Here is a 20,955-nt window from a genome sequence, read left to right as displayed (position 1 = left end):
GAACAACCACCTTCCACCACCACCCTTTCTCCGATCATCAAGCCAATTTTGTATCCAATTGGCTTGCTCTCCCTGGATCCCATATGATCTTACTAACCAGTCTACTGCGTGGAACACTGTTGAAAGCCTTGCTAACGAACAAGATCAACATCTAACACTTCATCTAGCTTCTTGGTCACAGCTTCAAAAAAAAAATCAAACTCAAATTTGAGAGATACGATTTCCCACACAAAGCCAGCACATCATAACATTCAAGGCTGTGGGCCAAGTGCTAGTAAATGGGATTAGGTTGAAAGTCATATGTTTCTCATGTCAGTGCAGACTCGAAGGGACAAAGCACTTCTTCTGCACTGTACGATTCTAGAAATGCAAATTACAAAGGGACAATAGTTCAAAGTAAAAAGTTGCTAAAGGCACTGTGAGAAGGTTTTTTAAAAATTTTTAAATAGAGGAGGGTGGTTAAGTGCCTAGAATGCGCTGGCAGTGAAGGCAGATGCAATAGCAATGTTTAAGAGGCATTTGGGCAGATATATGAATATGCAAAGAATAGAGATATTGACCACACTGAGGCAAAAGGCATCATGTGTCAGCAAAGTCTCGGTGGGCCAAAAGGACCTTTTTCTGTGCTGTATTGTTGTTATTTGCTTCTTGTTCTAATTGTATGCATTCCAAAACGTTGGCTGGTTTATGTGGTTAATGACATACAGAGGAAGAAGCCTGTTAATTACTAGTTTGATGTACTGAACAGATAAGAGTTTCTGCTCTCAGTCAACCTTCCATTATTCCTGAAGAGCATCATTTGGCTCAGATTAAATTCTGCTTCATCTCCTGAAAAACAGCCTGCTCATAATCACTGGGAAGCAGCATAATTAAGAAGAGCCACACAGCCAAAGCCAGAGAGATGCTAGTGCCCAAAGTATAATGCCCCAATATTAATCAAGCCACAAGAAAGGGAATTAAACTGAAGAAAACTGGAGGAATATTAAATTGGCTTTCTATTTTAGGTAGCGGAAACAAAAACTTGTTTAATGGAACTGCATCTTTCATGTACCAACTTCAATAAACGTCTTGATTGATGGGACAAACAAACTGCACAATTGAATTGACTTCAAACAAAATTTCATTAAGTGTCCTCAAAATTTGTACTAAGTCAAAAAGAGCAAAACAAAAAAAAAGTACAAATATTAAAATTGAGAATAACTTTGTTCATTCAGAAAGAGATTTAGACAGGATCCAACTTTAGACTCCTTATATAGAAAAGATGTTGTTAAACCTGAAAGGGTGCAGAAAAGATTTACAAGGGTGTTGCCAGGGTTGCAGAGTTTGAACTATAGGGAGAGGGTGAATAGGCTGCAGCTATTTTTCCTGGAGCATCAGAGGCTGAGGAGTGACCTTATATAAGTTGATAAAATCATGAGGGGCATGGATAGGATGAATAGACAAGGTGTTTTGCCCAGGGTTGGAGTCCAAAAATAGAGGGCATAGGTTTAAAGGAGAGAGGGAAAGATTTAAAAAGGGACCCAAGAGGCAACTTTTCATGCAGAGGGCAGTGCATGTACAGAATAAACTGCCAGAGGAAGTAGAAGAGACTGATACAATTACAGCAGTCAAAGACACCTGAGTCAAGAGTGTGGTGCTAGAAAAGCACAGCTGGTCAGACAGCATCTGAGGAGCAAGGGAAAATCGATGTTTTGGGCAGAAGCCCTTCGTCAGGAAGGGAGGATTCCTGATGAAGGGCTTATACCCGAAACATCGATTCTCCCACTCCTCGGATGTTGCCCAACTGCTGTGCTTTTCCAGCACCACACTCTCGTCTCTGATAGATTAGATTACTTGCAGTGTGGAAACAGGCCCTTTGGCCCAACAAATCCATACCGACCCACTGAAGCACAACCCACCCAGACCCATTTCCCTACATTTACCCCTACCCCTACCCCCTAACACTAAACACTACAGGCAATTTAGCATGACCAATTCACCTAACTTGCACATTTTCTTTTGGACTGTGGGAGGAAACACCCAGAGGAAACCCACACAGACACTGGGAGAATGTGCAAACTCCACACAGTCAATCGCCGGAGACAGGAATTGAACCCAGGACTCTGGCGCTGAGAGGCAGCAGTGCCAACCACTGTGCCACCATGCCACCCACGAGCTGATTTCCAGCATCTGCAGTCCTAACTTTCTCCGAATTAAAAGACATCTGAATGGGTTTATAAATAGGAAGGGTTTAGAGCGATATGGCCAATTGTGGCAAATGGGAGGACAGTAATTTAGGATATCTGGTTGGCATGGACGAGTTGTACCAAAGGGTCTGGTTCCGTTCTGTACAACTATGACTCTGTGATGGATGTATTCATGTCTGAGAAAAACATTTTATGGGGTCCACTCAATTTACGCCAGACAAAAAAAAACGGCATTTTAAACCTTAGAAAACTTTAGACATTGAGACGGCAGCCTTGATAATTATAAGTGCTTTAAATTCTGTGCACAGGTAGTTCAGAGGTTTACTAGATTGATAGGAGAAAGTGAGGACTGCAGGTGGTGGAGATCAGAATCATGAGCATGATACTGGAAAAGCAGAGCAGGTCAGGCAGCATCCGAGGAGCAGGCGAATTAATGTTTCGGGCATAAGCCCTTCATCAGAAATGAAGGGCTATGCCCTAAATGTTGATTTGCCTGCTCCTTGGTTGCTGCCTGACCTGCTGAGCTTTTCCAGCGTCATGCTCTGTTTACTAGGTTGACACATGAAAGGAATGTGTTGTCTCATGACAAACTGTTGGATAGACTGGGCTTGTTGGAAATATAAAAGTTCCTGAACAATCTTGCCACAAAACTCTAAGGTTAGAAGCAGAAAATGGGAATGGAGAATTCAAAAACAAATAAAATCAGCCACTGTCCTATTAAATGGCAGAGCAGGTTTCAAGGACTAAAAAGACCTACTTTGACTCCTAATTCATAGGCTCAGATTTGTAAATTACTTCAAAACAATAAGACATCGGCACAAATTAAGTAGGAATAGCATTACGGTATTTATATGCCAAAAGTTATTTTTGTCACCGTGCTGCCCACTGCACATGAAGATTACTACAAATGTTCAAAAGGAAGCTTGCTGAGTTCCTGAGTAGGAAATACATGGATTTCATTGATTGAAATGGTGTTACCAGTACCATGACCACCTTGAGATGCCCAATTATCTTTCAAGTCAGAAATGTTCTGCTCCCCACTCCTCCCCCATTCAAGTGTTTGATTTTTTTCCTCCCAGGAAGTTAAGTGTGTTTGCTGGAAGACATGATTTATAGTTTACACGTTGCATTGTACAAAGGATAACAAGTCTCACATGCAAAGTAATGAATACATTTGCCACATCCATACCCCTACATAAAATACATTTTTTGTTGGAACTATTAAGAATATGAAGCATTGATGTTAAATTTGTAAATTTACAAAAAAGATTTTTTTTAAAAAAAAGGTGACACCCAATAAAAAAGGAAACAGCAACAGAATGTTCAATAACAGCACTAATATGTTTTATATGAAAAATAAAAAACGGGGATATCTAAAGCAAACAGTACAATTTCAAAAAGTATGTTGGAACAGAGATCTGAGGACATACAAACAAGATGGTCAAAGGCAACACATCAAGTTATACAGATATAGGAAAAAGAAAAAAAAGAGACAAATCACACAAAACCTAAACTGTAAGACGCTAGTTAGACCGCAGCTAGAGTATTGTGTCCAACCCTGGGAACTAAACTCCAAAAGGAGACAAGGCCTTAAGGGATGGTGCAGATATTTAATGAAATGTTTTCTAGGCTTGAAGAATTTTCATTATATAGAGACCACAAAAGCTTCTTAGCACAGAAGGACAACTGCCCAGAATAACAAGGAATTTTGATCAATAAGAAATTATTTCCAGTGGTAGAAAGATGAATAATCAGAAGTTGCAGATTCAAGACATTTGAGAAAATCAGATGGTACAAGGGAGGATATGCAGTGAACTATGATTATCACTGCCTTGTAAGACAGGAAAAGCACGTTCAATCTTAATTCTCAAAAGATGGGAATTGGATAAATATTCAAACAGCAAAAGCTTGCAGGGCTACAGGAAAAGAGACAATGTGCCAACGATCTTCTACTGTGTTGTATCATCCGAGGCTTCCATGAAATGTGCAAATTCAAAATGTCAATTCTGACTTTTGACGAAAAGATACTAATTGCATTGTGGAAATGGCTCTGCTCCCCAAGCATTACTTTTTATTCATGCCACAGTTCGGAATAATCTGCAATGTTGTTCCAGAATTTTGTTTTTATCTCACTTCCAGAACTAAAGGGATTTTAATCAACAGCAGAACTGACAACATAGCCATAGAATTATACAGCATGGAAACAGGTCCTTTGGCCCAAACTGGTCCATGCGGTCCACTCAGCTAGTTGCAGTTGCCTGCATTTGGTCCCTACCCCTCTAAACCCTTCACATTCATGTACCTATCAAAATTTTTTTGATTATTGCTATAATACCTGCCTTAACCACTTTTTTTGGCATCCCACTCCATATACACACCACATTCTGGAGGGAAGAAGTTGCCCCTCAGGCCATTCTTAAATCTTTCCCCATCACGTTAAACCTATGCCTTCTAGTTTTCAACTCCTCACCCCTGGGGAAAAAAGATTTATGCATTCATCCTATCTATGCCCCTAAATAAGGTCAGCCCTCATTCTCCTACATTCTATGGAATAAAGTCCTACCCTGGCCACCCTCCAGGCATACTAGTCCTGGGAGCATCCTCACAAATCTTTTCACTCTTTCCAATTTAACTACCAGTATGTCTTTCCTATAAATGGGTTGACCAAACCCATAGACAATACTTCAAGTGTGGCCTCACCAACAACTTATACAACAATAACAATGTCCCAACTCCCATACTCAATGCCTCGACCGATAAAGACCAGCAATGCTAGATGCCTTCTTCACCAACGTGAAGCTGCTTTCAAATAACTATGTACAGGAGTTGGGAGGTCATGTTGCTGCTGTACAGGATATTGGTTAGGCCACTGTTGGAATATTGCGTGCAATTCTGATCTCCTTCCTATCGGACGGATGGTGTGAAACTTGAAAGGGTTCAGAAAAGATTTACAAGGATGTTGCCAGGGTTGGAGGATTTGAGCTATAGGGAGAGGCTGAACAGGCTGGGACTGTTTTCCCTGGAGCTGAGGCTGATAAAGATTTACAAAATTATGAGAGGCATGGGTAGGATCAATAGACAAAGTCTTTTCCCTGGGGTCGGGGAGTCCAGAACTAGAGGGTATCGGTTTAGGGTGAGAGGGGAAAAGATATAAAAGAGACCTAAGGGGCAACTTTTTCACGCAGAGGGTGGTACATGTATGGAATGAGCTGCCAGAGGATGTGGTGGAGGCTGGTACAATTGCAACATTTAAGAGGCATTTGGATAGGTATATGAATAGGAAGAGTTTGGAGTGATATGGGCCGGGTGCTGGCAGGTGGGACTAGATTGGGTTGGGATATCTGGTTTGCATGGACGGGTTAGTCCAATGGGTCTGTTTCCATGCTGTACATCTCTATGATTCTGACTCTATTTACGGCGTAAGTCCTACCTTGGTTTGACTTTCCAAAGTGCAACACCTCACACTTATGTATTGAATTGCATTTGCTAATTCGCAGCGCATTTCCCTACATGTTTACATAAGCCTCCAGGGAGGTTTTATGAAACTAAAACATCTTGTTAGTTATGTGGAACTGCTCATCGTATAGGATTTGCTTTTTGGCCTTTCCTCACGTCGGTTTTTCAGGTTCAGGTTGTGGTCTGCACTCCCCAGCTTGGCATGGTTAAGCTACCATAGTTTTTTGCTATCAGGTCTCATCTGCTCAACAGCACACACTGCCATAGCTCCACTTATTGAAGGATTTGGCCTGACTAGCAGATAGCACGTCAGTTACCAACCTCTAATAAAAAGGTATTTTCTAGAATCAGGGACAGAAGCAAATTGTTACTGGTGACTCTTCCTCATCTGAATATAAACTGCTGCATAAAAACAGACAGAGGTCTGTAATTTATAGTGGTGCAACTCAAAGCAAATGTGGTAGAAACATAAATGAATATCTATACTTGAAACAGAAATGAATATGGGGAAGCTGAGAGTGAAGCCATTACAACAACTGGAGCTTACAAACTACATTTAGCTGTATGATAGCATTTCCTCACCTACTTCACTGAACACCAAACATTGCATTGATCAAAAATTGACAAGACAATGTAATTAAATCCACATATAGAGCTGGAATATAATGCTCACACAATTAATTTATTTAGACCATGTGTGACACTGAATTAGTAGGTCAAGACAGCAAAAATAGCTCAAAAAAAAGGTTAACTGACTGATGATACAGGAGTTGAGAGAATTTCAAGGCCGAGGCAGCTGAATGATGGAGAAAATAGAGAATAGATTGTAGCATTATAAAAGAGCTTGACCTACACAAACAAGGATGGGGCAGTTAAGAGTTTAAAAGACTGGAGAAATTTAAATTTCATAGTCAACAAAAAGCTTCACTAAGTGAAGCCAAAAATCATGAACCCATCAACAGCATAAAATTAAACAGTAATTCAGCGAATCACCCAAGGCAAATCTAAAATACTTCAATGATTCAAACAAATTACATGACTTTGCTATAGCAATACTAAAACTGTGCCATAAAGTAAAATACACAGAAAAGCATCCGACTAATCATAGTGGGCCTTGCAATATATGACTAGGTGTCAATATTTAGATAGCTGCCCTTTTTAAAAAAAATATATATAGGAAAATCTATAATAAAAACCCCAACTATTTAAATAAATAACCAACAAACTAATACATATTAATAACTCAACTCAGCCAAACAAGACATGTTCATAATTCCTCCTCCCTGGATAATGGACTCGTAAAACACAATCGTTACAGCTACATAAAACCCTTTTTAGTGTGGCAGATAAATCTGTGTCCAGGTATTCCAAATTGGGCTGCCATGTCTTATAAAAATTCTTAGTTTTGTGGTTTCTTATACTTGTGGGAATGTCTAAGGGAATATGCCCCATAACAATCTTCCGCCAATCCGACAGGCCGGGGGGGGGGGGGGAGAAGAAGGTGTTGAATACCCAACCTAGCAAAATACTCTTTGTGCAAATGTGAGTATGTTAAAAAAAAGTTCTCTTTTGTGCACAGACAGACAGACAGACAGACATGTATGTTTGAAGCCTATTGCAAGACCAGAGACAATGGGTGAGAGTGCCCATACAGACCGTGCACTTGGGAAGTGTTGAAGATATCTCTAGTTTAAATTTTGACTTCAGAGCCAAGTGGACCCTATGGAGATTCTTCAAAGTATAGGTCCTATTGCAAATTGATATCTTTCTTGAGTTTCCCCCAAATATCTTCCCATGCCACTGAGCAGACTTGAACACCTAGCTCTCTCCCCCACACAGAGTCAAACAAACTCATCTGAGGGGGCACCAGTCAAGTGATATAAAGTGTTAATAGAAAGCGTACTCTTAGCACTGAGTACCCTCCCATGTTGGATGTAGAGGGATCAAAAGTGTAGGTTTTTTTTGAATAGCATCCCTAACTTAAAAAAAGAGGTCCCTGTTAGATAGCTCATATTTCCGTGCTAACTGATCAAAGGACATCATCGTGTCTCCCTCAAAATAAAATCACACATGCAAGATAGACCCCTAGCTGCCCAACGCTCGAATCCTGAATCCCCAGTTGAAAACTGGCATACCCACTATAGGTGTAAAGATGATGTTTTGCCAATATTGTCTTCCCTCTGCCGAACTGCCCTCCATGCTTTAACAGTATTGATAACTATTGGGTTTATGGCAATATTCCTTAACTGTCCTCATTTTGTCCAGAAACAGCAAGCAAGGGGGCACCTTGCGTGGGAGGCTTTGCTATCTAACCAAACTGAAAGAGGGTCCCCACAGGCCCAATCACTCACCTAGGATTAAAAGCTAGCAACAAAGCTTGTTTGTGTGTGTGTCCGGAAAGTCCAATCTCCCCAATCTAAGTTGCAGTTTAGCTAATTTAATGAAGGAGCTGAACCAGACGTTCAGTCTCCTGAATGTTGACTTTTTAAAAAGAAAAGGGGGCGCATAGGGGGAGAATATTCATCTTAGTTAGCACTATCCAACTCAACCACAAGACCAGAGCACCTCCTATCTTTGAAGGTCTCGTTTGATTTTGTCAAATAATTGAACAAAAATGGCTTTGAACAAATCGATCCAGAACTGGAGTAATGAATATGCCCAAATATACAAAACCCCCTGTGACTACTTAAATGGGAATTGACATTCACCCTCTCACCTTCGTAAGACTATCCATAGGCACAGCCTCAGATTTTGCAAGATTAATCTTGTACCCTGAAAAAGCACCAAATGTGCAAATACATTGCATCAGGCGAGGCACTGAAACTGCTGGATTTGACAAAAACTTTGTCAAGACTTTGTTGAACGTGGACAATGTCCTATGTAATTTTGACCCCAATTCTGGAGCGGATATATTAGGATCGCAATGAATGGCCTCCACCAATGTTTCAACCACCAACGTAAAAAGCAGTGGCAAAAAAAAAAGGACAGCCCTGCCGGCTGCCCCTAAAAATGTTAAAATTGCTTGATCACACCCAATTGGTATCGACTTGCAGTGAGACTGTCATTATAGGTAAAGGTTCTCTATCTTATAAAAACTTCACCCAAATCAAACCGCTCCAGAGTATAGAAAAAAGTTAAAGCCATTCAACTCTGTCAAATGCCTTCTCTGCATAGAGCAAAATCACCAATCCCTGTATTGACTGTTGTTGACAGCCTCCTAACAATATTGGAGGAACTGCAGCCCTTTATGAAGCCAGTCTGATCCTCTAACGCTAGAAGGTAACTGTCTCCAGCCTTAACCCAAGAGTCTGAGAGGGGATTTTAAAGTCCACATTGAAGAATGAAATGGGCCTGTATGAATCACAGTCCTCTGGGACCTTCGCTTTAAGAATAAGCAAAATATTGGCCAATCTCAAAGATGACGAGAGACAATCATGGCTGTCCGAGTCATTAAATATTAAGCATCAGTCCTAACGATAGTCTATAAAGAATTTTATAAACCTTCGCTGGGATGTCAGTCAGGACTAGGCACCTTTCCATTCTGAAGCTGCTTCGCAGTTTCCTGCACCTCTGGCTCTGATAAGAGGGCATTGAGAAAGGACTCTTGCTCAGGGGTCACGCCCAGGAGCTCCAGATCCTTTTTTTAAAAAAATTCCATTTTGGCCCACCCCTCCTCACAACCCTCAGATTGGTATAACAGTAAAATCTCTGGAATGCCACATTAATCTTTTTGGAGTCGCATCTTCAGTTCCCAGACCCTTCCCAAATTACCGCAATGGCTTGTGAGGTAATCCTTTTCCTGGCAAGATATGCCATGTCATCATGCTCATACAACTTTTGCTTTGCGAAAGTAAGCTCTTTCTTTGCTGAGAGAGCATGGAATTCAAAGCAGACCACAGCACTTTCATCCTCTGTAGTTTGACCAACAAAGGTCCTGTCAAAGTAAGCCTTCTCAGCTGCCTTCAACCATGCTTCAAGGAGACGTTGCTGCTCACCCTTCTGCCACTTCCCACTGGCAGAGTAGGAAATAACTAACCCCCAGCCCCAGACGTCGATTCTCCTGCTCCTCAGATGCTGCCTGACCTGCTGTGCTTTTCCAGCAACACACTTGCGAACCTTACTTTCTCCAGGATACTAACTGAGCCTGACTTAATGTCTAGGAGAAATACTATACTAACTTATTATCCTCTAGGATAAAGTGATCCATTCAATAGTGCCTCAAATCCACTTGAGCATCCTTAATCTTAACGAACAGGTACACTGGAGAATGATCAGATTTGGTAATATTACCAATCGTACACGATGCCACCAAGTCCAGGGTTGGCACAGGGGTCAGAAAAAAAAAAGTGGGAAAAAAAAAAGATGTAAAATCCCTAACTGTAGGATGGAGACGCCTCCAGATGTCCACCAACCCTAAATCCACACAGAGATCCATTAATTGTTTAACTTGTACAGAGGGTACTGGGGGGGCCTTTGGGCAACCTGTCTACTGTGGGATCCATGAAACAGTTGAAATCTCCCCCTAAAATGATATGCCGTGACTCAAGACTGATCAGTTTAGAAAATGCATCTCACAAGAAATGTGAGGGAATGAACTGGAGGGCAATAAGCATTTAAAAACACCATATTCTTCCCCATTTATCAGGGCTTCAAGAATTACAAGCCTCCCGGTGCGTGTCGTAACACACTCTACTAACTTTAGTAGATTCCTCCTTACCAATATAGCCACTCCTCTACTTTTGGTATTAAAATGAAAAGTAAACACAAATCAGAGCTGTTCTGCTGTTGTTTCAAAATGCTCCTCATCATCCAATAGGTTTCTTGTAACAAAGCAATATCCACCTTCTCCTTTTAGAAAGACTCAAAAAAGTACCTTCATCCTCTTAATTGGTGTGACTCCCCTTGACATTGAGGTACATACTTAATCAAGTCATCAGCTATAACCTTTTGCAGTAACATTTAAATTCCAGAGAGGAGGAACTCTAACCACAAAGTGCTGAGCCTTAGCATCATATGATCCATCAAACTTAAAAATACAAACTAAAACCGCTACATTTAACAAACCTACAAAACTATCAAGATTAAAAAACAAAAACCAAAAAAAAACAAACCAACATTTATTTAAAGCACCAATAGCACTGAATAGGGGAACTCACCCCCTGCTCAAAAGGGGACAAATACCCATCCCAAACTGTCCATAAGTAGGCATCTAGTTCCAACCATTTTCCCTCCTAACTAGAGCAGAAAAGAAAGTAAATACACCAAGGAATAGCAATAAGAAAATTTTGTTTTTAAAAAAATGGGGTAAATATCCCACTCATTCTCTGGTGTAACTTAGAAATTGAAAGTACACATCTCAACCACCGCCAAACAAACTTTAAACCAAATTCTTTCCCTTTTTTTTATTGGTAATAAAGCTCCAACCAGAGGGTGGTAGGTGCCTGGAACATGTTGCCAGCAGAGGTAGCAGAGGCAAGCACAGTAGATTCATTTAAAAAGGTGCGGCTGGACAGATGCATGAGTAGGTGGGGAGCAAAGGGATACAGATGCTTAGGAAATGGGCGATCGGTATAGACCGTGGATTTGGATTGGTTCAGCTTGGAGAGCTAAAAGGCCTGTTCCTGGGCTGTACATTTTCTTTGTTCTTTAACACTACTATTTGTACATAGTAAGTTGTTCAGATTAGGTTAATTTGTCCAGAGGCACTTGCCTTCTCCAATGTGTCAAAGCGATGCACAGATCCAAAGGTACTCTGAGGCACCGCCGGATACCTCAGAGTACTGAATCCCAAACTCCCTCAAATTCTCTCTTGACAGTCACAGGATTCTCTTTTCTGGATCACCACCTTTGAGAAGTCCTGGAAGAACATGATCTCAGAGACCTCGTATATTAGGGCCTTCAGATCATTCCACTGGATTCTGGAAGCTTCCATGATTCTCCCCTGGTTTCTGTAGTGATGGAACCACACCAGGAGAGAACATTGACCCAGACCTGATTGCGTTGTGACCTGGTGAGCCTTCTATCTTCAAGCCTCTTGTGCCAGTCTCCAAGTTAAGGAATTTCAGCAACCAGCCCTCAATAAATTCCACAGGCTGCTCACCTTCCTTGCCCTCAGGCAGACAGTTGATCCAAATATTCTTTTTCCTGTCCCTGTTCTCAAGATCATCCACTTGGTCATGCAAACTATGGACCTGCATCTCCAGGGCTTGGATCCTATCCCTGAAGGAACAGGCATCAGCTCCCACCACTGTGACTCTGTGCTCAACCTCATTCGTCCTTCCGCCCCCCCCCAAAGTCTCCCAGCTGCTGTTCATCCTTCTGCAGCATGATAGAGGAGAAGCTGGCCAGCATCTCGCAAGATTTTGTAAGCTAGTTCACCAGGGTCTTGGTAGGTAATAGGGTCAGAGGATTCTGCAGGCTGTGCCGCGGGACCAGCCTCAGACATTCCTCCTCCCTCCTTCGGCATTTCTGGACAGCAAAAATGCAGAGAAGTCCATTTTTCCATTGTTTCTTTTGACTCCACGACGTTTCTAGGGTCCCAGGATATCACGATGGTCTGGGTTGGGCGGGTTAGAAATTCATCCCACTTCTGCTGTGGTGCTGAGCTCTGCAAAGCAATCCTCCTAGATCGCCACCATCTTGGATCACCCAGATCCACATCTTAATAACCTTATGCATATCATATAGAGAACCTGTTACGCTATTAGAACCCATAGCAACACCCTCCAGCTAATATTCTGAAAAACAAGTCACACCTTAGGTACTAAGCATGTATGTGCTAAATTTCATGCAGCTATTTGAAAAGCTTTAACCAACAGTAGTTCTCTCAATTTGTATTACTTGCAGACATTTTCCATGCAATAAATACGGTCTCAAGGTGCTGACCAAAATGAACCAGTGACACCAGGAATAAATCTACTATGGTGCCTTCGAAAAATAAATTGAAAAAGATGAGTACAAAGCAATAACACAGAAAAGAAAGTCAGCAACCAGTTTATCCAGTTAACAAATCAAATTGACCATAAAATTGATGACCATAAAAAGAGCAAGATTTAGCACATGTGAAAGTGTGACAAGAGAGCATATAAAAAGTTCACAAATGGAGTATAATGTGGGAAAATGTGAAGTTGCTCATTTTTGAAGGGAATACAAAAGAACAAGATATTATTTAAATAGAGAAAACCTGCAGAAAGCAGCAAAACAAAAGATCATAAGACAGAGCAGCAAAACAAGGCCATCAGCCCTTCAAGTCTGCCCATTACTCAATCATGGCTAATAGATTTCTCAAACTCCTTGCCCTGCCTTCGCCCCATAATCTTTGATCCCCCTCACCAGTTAAGAACACACAATGGCTCAGCCTCCACAGCAAGGCGTTCCACAGATTCACCACACTAAAGAAATTCGACCTTATCCCAGTTCTAAAAGGTTGAAACTGCACTCTGAGGCTGCACCATCGGTCCTGGTCTCTCTAACCAGTGCAAACATCTCCACATCCACTTTATCCAGGCCTCCCAGTATTCTGCAAGTTTCAATCAGATCCTGCTCCCATGTCATCCTTCTAAACTCCACTGAGTATAGACCCAGGATTGCTCATATGACAAGCCCTTCAGCCCCAGGATCATTCTTGTAAACCTTCTCTCGACACCATTCAATAACACCACATCTTTCCTCACGTGGGACCCAAAACTGCTCAACATTCCAAACACGGTCTGACAATAGCCTTACACAGCCTCAGCAGTAAGTTTCTGTTCTTGTATTCTAGCCCTCTTCAAATGAATGATAACATTGCACTTGCCTTCCTAACTGCCAACTGAACCTGCATGATAACCCTGAGAATCCTGAACTAGGATTCCTGAGTCCCTTTGTGCTTCAGATTTCTGAAGCCTTTCCTCATTAGGAAAATAGTACCTCTTTTCTTCTCAAGTGCATAATCACCAACACTCCCACATTGTATTCCATTTGTCATTTCTTTGCCCACTCTCCTAGCCTGTACATTGTTCTGCAGCCTCCCCGCTGCCTCAACACTACCTAAACAACTATCTTTGCATCATCTGCAAACTTAGCAACAATGTTCTCAACCCCTTCATCCAGATCATTAATGTCGGTCCCAATACTGACTCCAGAAGAACTCCACTAGTCACTGGCTGCCATCCTGAAAACTACCTATTTTATTCACTCTCAGCCTTCTGCCGGTTAGCCAATCCTCTATCGATGCCAGTACCTTGCCTCTAAAACCACTGGCTTGTCTTATTTAGCTGCCCATTGCACAGCACCTTGTCAAAGGCCTTCTTGCAAATCCAAATGGATCACATGCACTGGCTCTCCTTTGTCCCCTTCCAATATTATTGGATGATCTATGGCCCTTAATAAACCCCGTCTGATCCTCCTTTATGATATGTGGCAGTACCCTTTCTAGTCTCAATGCTAACGTTTTAGAAAGGATTTTAAAATCTACATTTAGCAAGGATATTGGTCTGTATGACGCAGAATCTTCTGGATCCTTTCCTTTTTTAAGGATAAGAGAGATATTTGCCTCTTTCAGCAAAGGCGGGAGACAGCCCTGACTATATGCATAGCTATACATGTCCATTAGTGGACCAGCCAATATTCCTGTAAATTCTTTATAGAATTCAGCTCAAAAACCATCTGGGCCAGGTGCCTTACCGCTCTGAAGTTGCCCGATTGCGTCAAGTATTTCTTGGACTGTTAGGGGAACATTTAAGACCGATACCTGTTCTGGAGTTAGGCCCGGAAAGGTCAAATTTTTAAAAAATTATTGCATCCTCCTAGTCCTGTCTTCACAATCCTGCGATTTATATAAATCAGAATAAAATTTTCTAAAGATTGCATTAATCCTTTTATGATCTGAGTCAAAATACCCATACTTTCCTTGATAGAATTGATAGTTTGAGGGGCCTTTTTTTTCTTTGTAAGAAACGCTAAGTATCTATCCAGTTTGTCGCCAAATTCATATAACCTTTGTTTTGCAAATAATATTTCCCTCTTAGCCGTTTGGGTAAACGTAGTGTTTAGAGCTGTCCCAAGGGTCATAATCCTTTGCAATTTGATAATAGAAGGTCTATCAGCGTATGCTGTTCCAGCTGCTTTTAAGCGAGCTTCGAGCAGGCGCTGTTGTTCTCCCTTTAATTTTTTCTGGGCCGCTGAGTAGGAGATGATCAAACCTCACGTGTAAGCTTTGATGGTCTGGCTCTCCTTTGTCTAACATGCTCATTTGTATTCTTACAGATTTTTCGCCATGACCTTCCCAAATGAAGCCATGTTGACTCAGCCCTATCTTAAAATTCATTTCAAGTACTCCACAATCTCATCCTTAATAATCGACTCTAAAATATTGCCAATGAGCAAGGTCAGGTTAAATGGTCTATGATTGTGCCGTCTGCCTCCTTCCTTTTTTAAAGGATTAGCCATTTCCCAGTCTTCTGGGATCGGACTCCAGTGATCCCCGAAAGACCAATGCCACCGCTATCTCTTTCAGGACACTGAGCGATTTATTCGCCTTCAGACCTTTCAGCTTCCCCAGCACTTTCTTCTTAGTCACTATATGCATGTCTGCTCCCCCAAATCTCTCAAAGTTTTGGTATGCTGCTGGTGTTTTCCATTGCGAGAACTGATACAAAGCACCTATTCAGTTCCCCGTAACTGCATGTCGAGCCTTAAAAGACTTGGCATGCAGTTACAGGGAACTGAATAAAATAACAGACCCTTCGGTCCAACCCGTCCATGCCAACCAGATAGCCCAACCAAATCTAGTCCCACCTGCCAGCACCCGGCCCATATCCCTCCAAACCCTTCCTATTCATATACCCATCCAAATGCCTCTTAAATGTTGCAATTGTACCAGCCTCCACCACTTCCTCTGGCAGCTCATTCCATACATGTACCACCCTCTACGTGAAAAAGTTGCCCTTTAGGTCCCATTTATATCTTGCCCCTCTCACCCTAAATCCATGCCCTCTAGTTCTGGACTCCCCAACCCTAGGGATTTGCCTATTTACCCTATCCATACACCTCAATTTTGTAAACTTCTATAATTCCTTTTCTTGGGGATCTGCTATGAACCTAATTTTCCTAGTCCATCTGCATTCTGGAGTCACCCTTTATTGAAATAATGTTTTTCCTATCAAAGTTTTCTGCCTCGTATCTAGACTACTAAGCAGCCTGTAGATAACAGCCAACAGGGACCGTTTGCATCCACAAGTCTTCAAATTTGACCACATAGGTTCTACACCTTCCGACTGGATATCATTTCTTGCTATCAATTTATTACTAACAAGACAGGCCCGATCCCTTGGCCAATATGCCTGCCTTTTTGATAGGACGCGTATCCTTGCATATTTAGTTCTCAGCCCCAAACCCCTTGCAGCCTAGCATGTAATACCTATAACATCGTACCTGCTAATTTCAATCTCATTTACCTAGTTTTGCATATGCACGCATTTATGTACAACGTCTTCAGTTGTATGTTGACTATCTCCCTTTATCTTGAATTTAAGGTTTCCATACACCTGAGCTAGAATGCCTCGGTTCATTTCCTGTCTATTCCAGAGGCAGAAACTCAAGAGCCCTCCATGCATGCAAATTTAGATTAGATTAGATTAGATTAGATTACTTACAGTGTGGAAACAGGCCCTTCGGCCCAACAAGTCCACACCGACCCGCCGAAGCATAACCCACCCATACCCCTACATCTACATTTACCCCTTACCTAACACTATGGGCAATTTAGCATGGCCAATTCACCTGACCTGCACATCTTTGGACTGTGGGAGGAAACCGGAGCACCCGGAGGAAACCCACGCAGACACGGGGAGAACGTGCAAACTCCACACAGTCAGTCGCCTGAGGCGGGAATTGAACCCGGATCTCAGGCGCTGTGAGGCAGCAGTGCTAACCACTGTACCACCGTGCCGCCCACAAATTAATTTGTCTATCAAATTAAACTCCCTCAAACTCTTCCGACCTGATACAGGAGACTTGTGGTAGAGCCCTACCTCTGGACCAGGAGGCTCAGGTTCAAATCCCATAAGCTCTAGAGTTGTTGTAACATGTCTGAACAGGTTGATAAATAAAAACTAAGTAAAGCAACCATCTCCTCTGGTTGGAAAATCCAAAACATTTCCTTCCTGACACTATGAAACTGGAAGAATCACAAGCATCACTGACAGCTAGCTTCACATTTCAGATTGATTAGTTTCAAATTCTTCCTGTTGCCATGCTAGAATTTGAGCCCATGTCCTCAGACATTGGTCTTGAATTACTCACCTAGTAACATCAACACTATGCCACCATGTCCCCATAGGTTTAGGAGGTGACTCAATGGACTATTTGAAACAAATAGTTTGACTATTTTGGGGTCTTGATGCAGAAGATGGTTTCCCCTTGTGGGAGAATCTGCGATCAAAGAATATAATCTCAGTAAGGTTCACTAATGCAAGACAAAACACACGAAATGATTCTGAAGATATTAAATCTGTGGAATTCATTGCATATGGCTGTGGAAGGCAAGTCTTTAAGAATATTAAAAGTCTCCTTTTGAGATTTGTCTTAAGTGGGCAATGTCTTATTCTAACATGATGCCATTTGATCCTAGATTCTCCTACAAAAGGGGAAAAAAATTAATATTTCCAGGTTTACATTGTCAAGTGCCCTCAGAATATTGTTTTCTTTCAATAAAGGTCACCTCTCATTATACTAAATTCCAATAAGTATAGACCCAATGTAATCAACCTCTCCCCATGAGGCAGTCCCTCTATACCCAAGATCCATCTAGTGAACCTTCTCTGGACTGCCTCCAATGCCAGAATATCTTTTTAGATAAAAGGAGTCAAACTGTTCAGTATTCCAGCTGTGGTCTGACAAGGGCTGAGGGCCTTGTATAGATTTTGCCATACTATTTTATGAAAGAGACCAACATTTAATTTGCCGTCTCTAACTTTATAACAGTAATCCATATAAATTACAAATCTTACAGCAACTAGTTAAAACTGTATTTTTACATATATTTCCCACTGTCCTCATAAGAAGAATAACTGAATTTGATAAAGGCAGCACAGTGAATAACTGAGTTCAAACTAAAACGACAGATAGGTCAGCCTGGGAAAGTTGCAAAGGAGTATAACCAATAGCTTTGGAATGCAGAGAAGTTGCATGCAATTTGTCCAAGGAATTAAGAGTCCAAAATCCTTGTACTATCTTTTAAAGCAACCCAAGACTCCATATTTACCACTGTAATTTATGCAAGACATCCTCCAATCTCCTGTTTGCCATTTATTTCCTTAAATTTATGATTTCAGGTAACTTAAAATTTAATGAAAGACAAACTTGACTTGCTTATTCCAAACATTAAAAAAAAGGAGTCAAAATGTTAAATAAAAATTTAACCATCTACTGTACATAAATCTCATTTTCCTTTGGTGCTAGCCTTGGCTCAGCAGTAGCGCACACATCTCAGTCACAAGGTTATTACAGAAATAAGCACATAATGTTAGCTGAAAATCTAGCAAGAAAAAAGTTGAATCTTATTCAAGTAAAAACAGTAAACTAAAACACATCTTCAGGAGTACAATCTGTACATTAAAAAAGGGTGGAAAAGGTCTCCACACAACTTGGCCAACATTTAACACCAAACCAATCTCAACAAACTGGAAAAATGCTTCAGCAGTTCAAGGCAGTGAAAGGCAAGGCAATTCAAACTGCCTATTTCCTTCCACTTATCTTTTCCTCATATGTACAATTCTCTTTTGAAGTGTGTTATAGTTCCACCTTGTTAGTTATTTGTATGGCAGCCTGGCAAAATAAAATTTTCTGACCTCTTTCTTTGCCCAGTAAGAACGTGAAGATTAAAGCAGTACGTTAAAAATTCCATACACACACACACAGAAATCAAATGAACATCAAAAACAATTCTTAGAAAATGATATCCAGAAAAGTCTGAATTCTGACATCGGAACCGAAAAGCTGCAGAGTGGAGGGCAGAAGAGAAGTTGACATAGGTACAGTTGGATCACCAATGTCACCCGAAACATCGATTCTCCTGCTCCTGGGATGCGGCCTGACCGGCTGTGCTTTCCCAGCATCATACTCTTCGACACCAATGTCAGAGCATAGTTACAGACGAGCTACAGCAGATACGCTAAAATGCAGCGCGGCGTACCATGATAGCAGATCTCCGGGCAGAAGCAGCTAGAACATAGCAAATTCGGGACGGTCATACTCATTACTCCTGTCAAAATTTACTATTGCGAAAGGCGAAGATTTTCGCTTTAACCTCTGTTCCAGTGAAATAAACACCAACCCAGTAAGCATTTCTTCATAAACACGTTCTCCCATCTCACCCTTATAAAGTTTTTAAAACCCAAAATCTTAATCCATATTAAACTGCAAACTCCATTTCATTATAGCGAAGTAACATAACTTGTTCACGGTACTAAGGAAAACTTCTACCGAACTTATCGCTCTTATTGCTAACGAAGTAGTCGGAGTTGCTTTCCATACTAAATGCATGGCACTCACCAACTCTTACAGCTCCAGGCCCACTCTGTCATACAAAGCTTACTGCTCCCTTCCAACCAAACTAACTTTTCGGACAATCACCAAAATGAATTTTGACATGGATCACACAACTTTGAAACTTTCGGTTGAGTGGTGTAGAGTTGTTCCTTTGTCCTCCTGCTCCAAAATAAGCACAAAAGTTGCGCAGCGAACCTCCGGCACCACAGTACTCAAAACAAATCCTACAATTTATAATATTTCTGAACAATGTGGCCGGGTGAGAAATATGCCCTCGACATAGTAGGGCTAAACAGGCTGAAACCAACGACTGATCTCGTGTTTGTTTTGGATCCAAAAAGCGTCCTACACTATTTTGTCTCGGTCATCGTTTGCGATTTACAACAGAAGCCCGACATGAATAATGGGAAAACTTTATACCGTACTATGATCCTGCGGCACATTCTTTTTTGACCGGAGACCAAAAACAAAAGGATTGTAAAACCTCCAGCCCACTGTTAGGGATTCTGAAAATCTTGCGATTCGTCTATGAAGACTACGGGAAAGGTGCGAAGCAGTTTTTAAACCAACAAGTCATTTTGCAGTTATGTTTCATGCTAATGAAAGCCGAGTCAAATGCATTCGTAGTCAAAACGCAGGAGTGCCGTCAAGTCGAGGAGTTACACCCTGCAAGATAAACGAATGCTTTCACCCACCCATTCCGTCCCCCCCGCCCCCCTACGGGCTGTGCGCGATCGGTTATAATCCGCAGCATTTAAATCTCGGACTAGTGACAAAATTCAAACGCTTACAGATTTACCAGACACTATACCAACCAACCAACCACACAAACACGCCTCCTCCCCCCCAAAAGCAATTCGTGTTCAGAAAGCCAAGCGGGAGACTGTCTTCTGTGTCTTCTTAGGCCTACCCGAAGCATGGGAGTATCTGCTTCAGTTATATCCGCAAAACAGACGCTGGCCCTCGGCTGCCATCTCCTCAGCAGGCGCATTATCCACCGAGCCCTCGGGGTCGCACGGAGGGCGGTCCAACTCCCTTTTAAAAAATAAAAAAAAAAATCACATCACTCCCGGACTTTATTTCCTTACCAGACACGGGCTCATCGCTTCCAGGACGGGATGGAAAAATGTCGCCAGCCACGCCGTCCTTCGCTATTATCCGCTCTGCATCTTAATAGGCAAAATCCGCAACGTTTTGCCCGCTCCGCCGTCGACATTAACTCAACAGCCATCCATCACGCGCTTGACGTTTGGAAAATACCAGCAGCAGCCGTCCAACCGCCAATCCGACCGCGGCATCCAATCTGTCCAATCGCCGGCACGTCTCCCCCTTTCGCCGCACCCCCAACCCATCAACTGACCAATCCAAATTCTCAGAACCGTCGCCGTTGTGCGGATCGCCAATCAGATCGTTAGAGTCGAAATGGATCTTTCTAATTGGTCTAGAGCTTACTTGCTTCAGTGAACAGCCAATCAGAGGTGTAACTCCCCGAGCAGAGCCTGGTCCTTCTGATGAGCAAGTTACTACAAGATTCCTGAAGAAGGGCTCATGTTCGAAACGTCGATTCTCCTGCTCCTTGGATGCTGCCTGACCTGCTGCACTTTTCAGCAGTACATTTTCAGCAAGTTACTACAAGAGTTGATAAGCTGTTTGGTGCATTTGTTGCTTTGCTTCTATTGATTACAGCCCGGTGTTGTGTGATTTTTGACTTGGGCCACCCCAGAGCAACAGCAACACCAGTATCTCCATATCATTGCAAGAACAAACCGTTGTTATCTCTGGT

The 20,955-nt window shown here is 41.9% G+C and overlaps 1 protein-coding gene across 2 annotated transcripts in view; it reads right to left on the bottom strand.

Annotated features, from left to right (window-relative positions):
• The window catches only part of LOC140479920 (zinc finger FYVE domain-containing protein 9-like), a 118,823-nt gene extending 98,393 nt beyond the window's left edge, over positions 1 to 20,430 (bottom strand). The window contains exon 1 of one of the 2 annotated variants that reach the window (XM_072574297.1): positions 20,261 to 20,430. The gene's annotated coding sequence lies outside the window, so the exon portion shown is untranslated. Of the gene's footprint in view, positions 1 to 19,592; positions 19,683 to 20,260 lie in introns of those variants that run through there. The other variant, XM_072574298.1, reaches the window with a different exon arrangement.
• Positions 20,431 to 20,955: the final 525 nt, after the last annotated feature.

The sequence above is a fragment of the Chiloscyllium punctatum genome, chromosome 7 (assembly GCF_047496795.1).
Source record: "Chiloscyllium punctatum isolate Juve2018m chromosome 7, sChiPun1.3, whole genome shotgun sequence".
NCBI lineage: Eukaryota > Metazoa > Chordata > Chondrichthyes > Orectolobiformes > Hemiscylliidae > Chiloscyllium > Chiloscyllium punctatum.
This window is presented reverse-complemented; position numbering and strand designations above follow the sequence as displayed.